This window comes from Schistocerca piceifrons, chromosome 1 (genome assembly GCF_021461385.2).
Source record: "Schistocerca piceifrons isolate TAMUIC-IGC-003096 chromosome 1, iqSchPice1.1, whole genome shotgun sequence".
NCBI lineage: Eukaryota > Metazoa > Arthropoda > Insecta > Orthoptera > Acrididae > Schistocerca > Schistocerca piceifrons.
Genome location: NC_060138.1, coordinates 1,003,572,891 through 1,003,580,939, shown reverse-complemented (window position 1 = coordinate 1,003,580,939; position 8,049 = coordinate 1,003,572,891).

Sequence of the window (8,049 nt, the reverse complement as noted above, 5' to 3'; positions counted from 1 at the left end):
GGCCTCACCAACCGACATCGATACCTCTCCTCAGTGCAGCACTCCCATTCCTCAAGAACCCTAGCAACTGATTGAACGTATGCCTGCGAGATTGGAAGCTATCATCAAGACTAAGGGTGGGCCAACACCATACTGAATTCCAGCATTACCGATGGAGGGCGCCACGAACTTATGTCATTCTCAGCCAGATGTTCGAATACTTTTGATCACATAGTGTATGTGAGTGGACGGAATGTTTATGTTTGTTCCGTTGCAAACATACAGATTGTACATGACCTTTCTTGCTTCAAGTGTAACACGATGCTTGTGTAGACAAGTAGTCTTGATGTTTGTGCCGTAAACAGCACCAAGGGCATGACTTAATCCTATTTGCCTGTTTAGAGAGCTGTTTACAGATCCGCCAGGGTAGCCGAGAGCCCTAACACGCTGCTTCCTGGAATCGGGTAGGCGCGCTTGCACCGGATCGAATCCATCTAGCGGATTAACGACGAGGGCCGATATGCCGGCCAGCCTGGATGTGGTTTTTAGGTGGTTTTGTTTTCCACATCCTGCTAGGTGAATAAGCAACTGGTCCCCACGTTCCACCTCAGCTACCCGGTTTGAAAAAAAAAAAAAAAAGTGTGAAATCTTATGGGACTTAACTGCTAAGGCCATTAGTCCCTACCTTACACACTACTTAACCTAAATTATCCTAAAGACAAACACACACAGCCGTGCCCGAGGAAGGACTCGAACCTCCGCCGGGACCAGCCGCACAGTCCATGACTGCAGCGCCTTTGACCGCCCGGCTAATCCCGCGCGGCAGACATCTGCACACATTTGTACTATTCCATGGATTGCTCTAGACCCATACAGTTGGAGTACACCAATTCCTTCCCTGGGGGTATGGGGTCGTGACAGGAAGGGCATCCAGCCACCCCTTAAAATTAACATGTCACATCTAATTAACTAGCAGACCACACAAGTCGAGATTAATGCTTGGAATGAGAGAGAGCTGTTTATACTGCATGGCTCGCGCGGGCTGTCCTGCCTAACGGGCCAGTCACGATCAAGGGACGACTCAATCCGACAGATTGGAGGCTGCTCCAGTGTATCGGCTGCCGTAGCACGTGAATCATACTGATCTAGTATTTGCTCTACGTGCTGGACTGTTTCAAAAGCTGTTCTCCAAATCTGACATCAGTTACATTGTGCACGAAACATAATATCTTAATATAAGGCACCAAAAGCACTTTCGAATTTGCATTTCCTTGTCATACCATACTAATCTGTTACCCACTTGTGATAAGTTTGTTCTGACCTTCTCTTGCAACGAAAGAATTGATACTTAGCTGCCGCCACATTCACTTGTAGCTCATTGTATTGTGTGTCTGTATTAAACCGGGAACGCCCCCACCCCCCCACCCCACCCCCGGGTGCGTCTCATACCACACAGACGAGTGTAATCCCAAATGATTGCGGGGTAGAGTAATTATGGTGTACGCGTACGTGGAGACAATGTTTACGCAGTAATCGCCGACATAGGGTAACTGAGGCGGAATAAGAGGAACCAGCCCACATTCGCCGAAGCAGATCGAAAACCGCCTTAAAAACCATCCACTGGCTGGCCGAACACCGGACCTCGACATTAATCCGCCAGACGGATTCGTGCGGGGGACCGGCACGCATTCCCGCTCGGGAAGCAGCACCTTAGACCGCGCAGCTAGCCGAGGGGCTGTTGGTCATGATAGACAATCTACAACCTGATCATGGGAAAGGTCACTCTGAACTGCGTTAGTAAACAGTTTATGAATGAGGCGAAACACTGCACTTCCTACCATTGACAAAAAGTTATGTAGTTTCACACTACCTGGTATATTGTGAGTAATTAGGTGGGCTTGAAACTGTTGCAACCACTCGAACCATTCCTCGTCTTTGTCGTTAAACTGGGGAAAAAGCGGTATGGCCTCTGGAGCTTGTAACGTTCCCTGGCAGCACACAGACTGTTAATAAACTGAAATGACGTTTAATTGTACTATGACGCCGCTATGAAGCAATTCGTATGTACTGTAATTGTTTAACAAAAAATATTATTTAATTTTGTATAAAGGACGTTGGTTATTATTGTAATATTTTCTGTAATAATATTCTCGATGTATTTATGATTGTAATATTTCTATACTCATAACGTAATTACGAAATATGTTAATATCTGCGATGAAAAAATGTAAAATATAGCCACAGAGGAAAATAATGCTGTAAAATTACAAAGAGATATTAATAATCAGCAATAGTATAAATAGAGCTACATAATGTACATTCTTTGTCGTCTTCCTCGAGAGATGAGAGAGAGAGGAATCTGTGACGTAGCGTAATATGCATGAGTAGACTTCTTTTGTCTGTATCTGTCTTTAGCCGCCATTAGAGGAGAAATTATAAAGGTGTGTAATTTTAATTATTGTTGTGGTCTAAATACATTACAATTTATCAAAATTGTGTATTACTAATGTCAATTAGGTTGCCCATGTCATCTATAATATTTCTTTAAAGAATTTTCAGCACTTTTAGCGATAATCGTTGGTGTTGCTGGGCTGTCCCGCGACCGAACGATTTGCAGCGGCGGCACATTTAAAAAATTGTTCCGCTATAAAATTAACCAAACCCGTAAATCGGGAGCAGGCAAAATTAGCAGTGAATTACGAAATATTTTTCTTTTACAGCGATCCTGAGGCTGACTGAATTTATTACTGGTTTTACATTTGTGCATTCAGAGGCTGATAATTAACGTTGAAGTTGTTAATCTGTTGGTTTTTTCAATTTCTAAAGCAAATAACTTAAACGTATAGTGAAGTGTGTTTTGTCAATGATAATTAAACTTTCAGGTCGGCTTCGCAATATTTAACCATTTTATGCTAACAGAGACAGACTTGTGTTCCATAGCTAACGCCGGGAAAGAACTCAGTAAATATTTAAAAACCCACTGCATTTAGAAAATTTGTGCCAAGGCCGAAATACGCAAAAAATTTAATTTAAGTAATTTTCAAAGTCATAAATGTTATTAATCAGTTAGTTTGAATTTATCAGCATGAGAGGGTTGCTAAAGTTCACCTAATTTTAAATGTGCTTAATTCTGTCTAAATGAATTTTTATTACCACACGTAAAAAAAGGGTTCTACAACAAAGTTCGTACTGAAAGAGTAAATAACAAAAATATTTAAAGCCATTTCTTCCCCATTTCATCCATTCATTTTACATAATATATATATATATATATATATATATTCATTAAAAGCTACAGTTGTTGCCTGCTGCACTGTATTGGTAGTTCCATTGACGAGTATCTGCTGTACCATGTTTAGTATCACTGATATTTATTGGTCTGAAAGAAACACCTATGTTAGGTGCGTTGCATCTAATGATTGCAGATGAGGCGCCTGAGCAGCGGATGGGAGAAGTGGTTGCTCATTTTCGATTACGCAAATGCAAAGAAAATTGCAACAACGCTTACCTGAAGGCACTGATTAGCAGAAACACTATAAGAGATACTGTTAAAGCAAATAAACACACATCTGCAACGAAAAAGACAAGGTAGAATTAAGGAGCCAGCAAAACACAAAAGCCCACGAAAAACTGTGGCAGTCAGGCCATGGGCTGCGACTGTGGGATCCGTTCAGCTTCTCGTCGCCAAATGTTAAATCCAGCCTAGTCGTCAAATGTGGGATGTCTAGGAAACCTGCTTTCTCGGATCGCTAGACAACATTCAGACAAATCGTATTATTGGGTTTTATTACAAATGGTAAAGATTAAAATACTTAACTTTGTCAATTACGCGGATGTGTCGCAAGCAAAGGGGGACCTACGAAATAAACAAGCTTCTTCGGTATAAACGATCCCTAAGTCGCTGCTGTACAAGTGCTTATTTTTGAAGCTACTCCTCAACTGGGCCGCAACCAGTCGGACGCGGCGCCTATTTTCTCTTCACATAGAGGCAGCTGCTATCGCGTTGTCGTCCTGGAGACAGGTCGGTCAGCCTGCTGTTGGCTGACTGCTTCTCACAGTCGTCTCTTTTCTCCCGTTCCCGACTGGCGTGACGGCGCTTTGACTTTACGCCATAACACGTGACACAATGAGATAGGCATAAAAGCTTATGGGATGAATGTATGAACATTATATCAGTAAAATTGAGACATATACATCACATAGGCTTAAATATCTCTTGAAAATACCTTATCTAAGTTATAGGTAGTTGCCACAATGAATAGAAATTTCTTCAGTCTTCACTTCGCAACATATAAACGAACTAATTGACTGCACAACACAGTAGTAACTATGTAATGGTTACTACATTACTGTAGACACTATTATTATTATTATTATTATTATTACCTGCATTAGTAAGAGTTGTGGTGTTGGTAGTACTAGTAGCAGTAGTAGTAGAACTAGTCGTAGTAGTAGCAGTAGCGGCAATGGTCAGACACAAAGCATTGGTAGGCTGAAGTCTTCCAGCTCTACCAGCTCTGAAGTGAGGTGATTTACAAACAGAAAGTATACGGCACAGAAGAGGGGTGACAGGGCGTGGTCGAAACAAGTAGCGCTAGGGAGATGCGTGGTGCAGAGGAAACATGTTTTGTATCAAATGTCTACCCACAATATTGGTAGTTATTTATCTTTTGAGAAGGAGTTGTAAATGGCATTCATGATTCACTCAATATTGTTTGTTCATTCTATAAAGAAAAAGATTGTTAGAAATAAGCAATATCAGTTGTCTCATTGACTCATTAGTTCATTGTTCAACGAAACGCCTACAAAACCACATATCATTTATCTTTCGTCATTTCGAGGTCTGTTGCATGAGCTTGAATTCGACATTGATGAACAATCATCGTGCAACAACAGCAACAATAAATGTGGGCAAAACTACCACCCACAATATGATAAGTCACGTAACTAGTATTCAACGGGTCAATTTAACAGTAAGCGGGGAGATAACAGACCCGCTGTGAGACACCAACCTTACCGAACAAGCAACTGATAATCCAGAGCCAGAAATAGTCACCGAGGCAGAAACAGAACACAGCCCGCAGATCCAAAGAACCTAAAGATATGAAAACCATTTTATTCTTAATAATTATGATGAAAGATCTAATCACAGCTGGGGAAAGCAAAGAAAGTTTGGCCCAAGCTGGAATGCCGAGACTCTTGAATTCGGATCACCAGATCCTTGTAATAATCCGAGACGGCCCCCCTAACTATGACATAAAGCGCAGCCAGCAAACGATTCGTTTACCGAGACAGAAAACATTTCAACCAACAGAATAAATACCGCACATCTGGAAGACATTAGAGGACAATGGCAGTAGGCAAAAGACTTTAGCTCATCCAGTCATTACCATTTCTGTTGGGAAGGTTTCGGTACCTGCTGTTTTAGATTCTACGAGTCCTATTTCTGTTATTAGTGATACGGCATTTAGCAGGTATGAGAAAGCAGCAGTCTGCTCAACAGTACCACTACAGTATACAAAGATAAAAGGAGCGATTACAGGAAAGAGTGCTTATGTGAGGACTCAAACTCATTTACATTTCGTATGTCAAGGACATGAGTTTTAGGCAAAATTTTTAATGGTCTTTCTGCTTACTGCAGAAATTAGTTCGGGTGTTGGCTGCTTAAGTGAATAAAAATTTTACGGTGCACAGGAAAAACTGAGAGTTTGAGTGCTTAGAATTTAAAGATCATATTCCAAACGAAGAGGAGGACATAAAATGTTCAAAGTTACCTTCTCTAGCCAAATCGCAAACTTCACGCCAGTAATTTTGTTGTAAAGTGCGTAATGTAAAGTACCTTAAGAAAATGGATGATATGTTGATATACAAAGAATGTTACGAGACAAGCTGGATAAAGTTGAGGCTTCCTGAGGCAAATAAACGAGATTTATTTGAAATTCTGCTTTACCACTCCAAAGTTTTTACTAACATGCCAGGAAATATAAAAAATTTTCTGTACAAATTCAGTGTAAAGGAACGCACAAAGTTTTGCTATTCCTCTTGTATACTGAGACAAGTCAAAATAAGAAATAAATCGATGTCAGCTCAAGGAATTATTAAAGCAGATGTAAAGTTCATACAATAGCTCCCCTCATATTTTTAACAAAAAAGATGGATCCATAAAGTTAAGGAGCGACTTGAGACAAATCAGTACTATTATTTTACCAGAAACAGATCGGCCACAAACCTTAAATGAGCTATTAGAAAAATTTCATGCGATGCAGAAGCTATCTTTTCTCAACTTCCTCTTTAGCTTTTAGAAAGCTGTACTGCAGCTTGTTTGTAGAAAATAAGCAGCTTTCCTTCGTTTTGAAACATGTTGCCAATTTCGTAAGTTACCATGTGATCTTAATATTTCGTCTGATGCTTTCACCTCGAGATTAAACGCCACTCTCGTTAACCGTTTAAGGGAAAAGATTACATCTTATGTTGCTGACATATTAATTGCGAAGGACTCTTGGTCTGAACACAATCACGTGTTAAACTTACTGTTACTGGAATTTTCAGATTTTGGCATTACAGTTAATCACGAAAAATCAAAATTTAGCAGATCTAAAGTTAAGTTTCTTGGTCGTATTATTTCAACTGGAGTTATTCAACCAGACCTAGGAAAATTAAAATCCATTGAGGAAATTCCACTTCTGATGACTAAACTTCACATTAGAGGAGTTTAAGGCCTCATAAATTTCTATCGCCTTTTCATTAATTTGAAGAACTTATGTGAATCTTTATTGCTCGCACTTACAGCACAGAACACAGTGCGGCACAGGGATGACAAGGCTCAGGCCGAATTCCAAAGTTTGAAAGTGGCTGTCCTTGCCACTTCGGTTTCATATCACCCAGATTTATCACGCGCCACCGACAGTTCAGAAATGGATCTAAGTAGACTTACTTTTAGAAACCGTGGAACATGGTACTGTTACTTATTTGCCAGTAGCGTCTGAAAGAAATTACTCAGTGTTAGGACTGACTATAGTCTGAGCCTTCACTATATTCCGTTACAATTTGTATGGCTAAAGTGAATATTGATTACCATGCATTGTAATGTTTAATGATTGCTAAATTAACACCTGATTGCTTAGAATGTTGAGCATTGTATTTGCAAGGAATTTTACTGTTGTTTATATTCCTGGAACACAAACCAGTGTGGCTGATGGTCTGTCACTTGCATCTTTGGACTAATTAGAGGAACTGAGGAAGGCTGCCACGAAAACAACGTTAGTTTATTGCAAATTCAGAAGATAGCACTTGGAAACTATATTTCTTCATCATTGAGTGACATTACCAAGGAATATATGGGTCCTATATGGAAAGAGGTGAAGGAGAAGTGTCATCACAACATAAATACTGCACTGAGACATTATTATCTCGGATGAAACAACATTCTGTTCAGATGTCGAAATTCTTTGGGTTGTGCGCATACTCGATGATTTGGTTAACAAACTTATTTGATACGTACACCTTAGTTATGCCCTGTTCGGTCCTGGGAAATGTTTCAATAAATCACATGATACATGCTATTCCAACAATATGGAGAAAACAAGTCGTTGTGTTCTAGTGAAGTGCAAACTTCGTCAGAAAGCAAAACAACCTGCCATTTCACAGTGAACTCCATTACATCCTGTTTTCCAACTAAATTGAAAGAATCAGCAGCTGTAGATGTTCTCGGCCATATGCCAAAAACAAACCACATTTTTTCTTTCGTTTTTGTAGCGGAAATTTGCTTCATTTTTTGCTGTACAAAGAGACCGAAACGCCGATGTCTGATCGGGTCTTAAAAATTTCTTAAAGGAAGTTGGTCCGGGTCGATAACTAATTTCGGGCAATAACCTCAATTTTCGGTCATGTCATTGGCTACGCGCTGTATGAAGTAGAAAGATTAAACCAATTTTTATCCGACGTTGCCACCAAATGTGTAGGTAAAAGACTAATAACGACATTACTCGACTTCCGTTTCCTCTCCCGTCATCATTAGGTTTTGGAGCGTCGGGTGGGCCTTTGGCAGTCTTTCTCGCCTGAAAGTGTCAC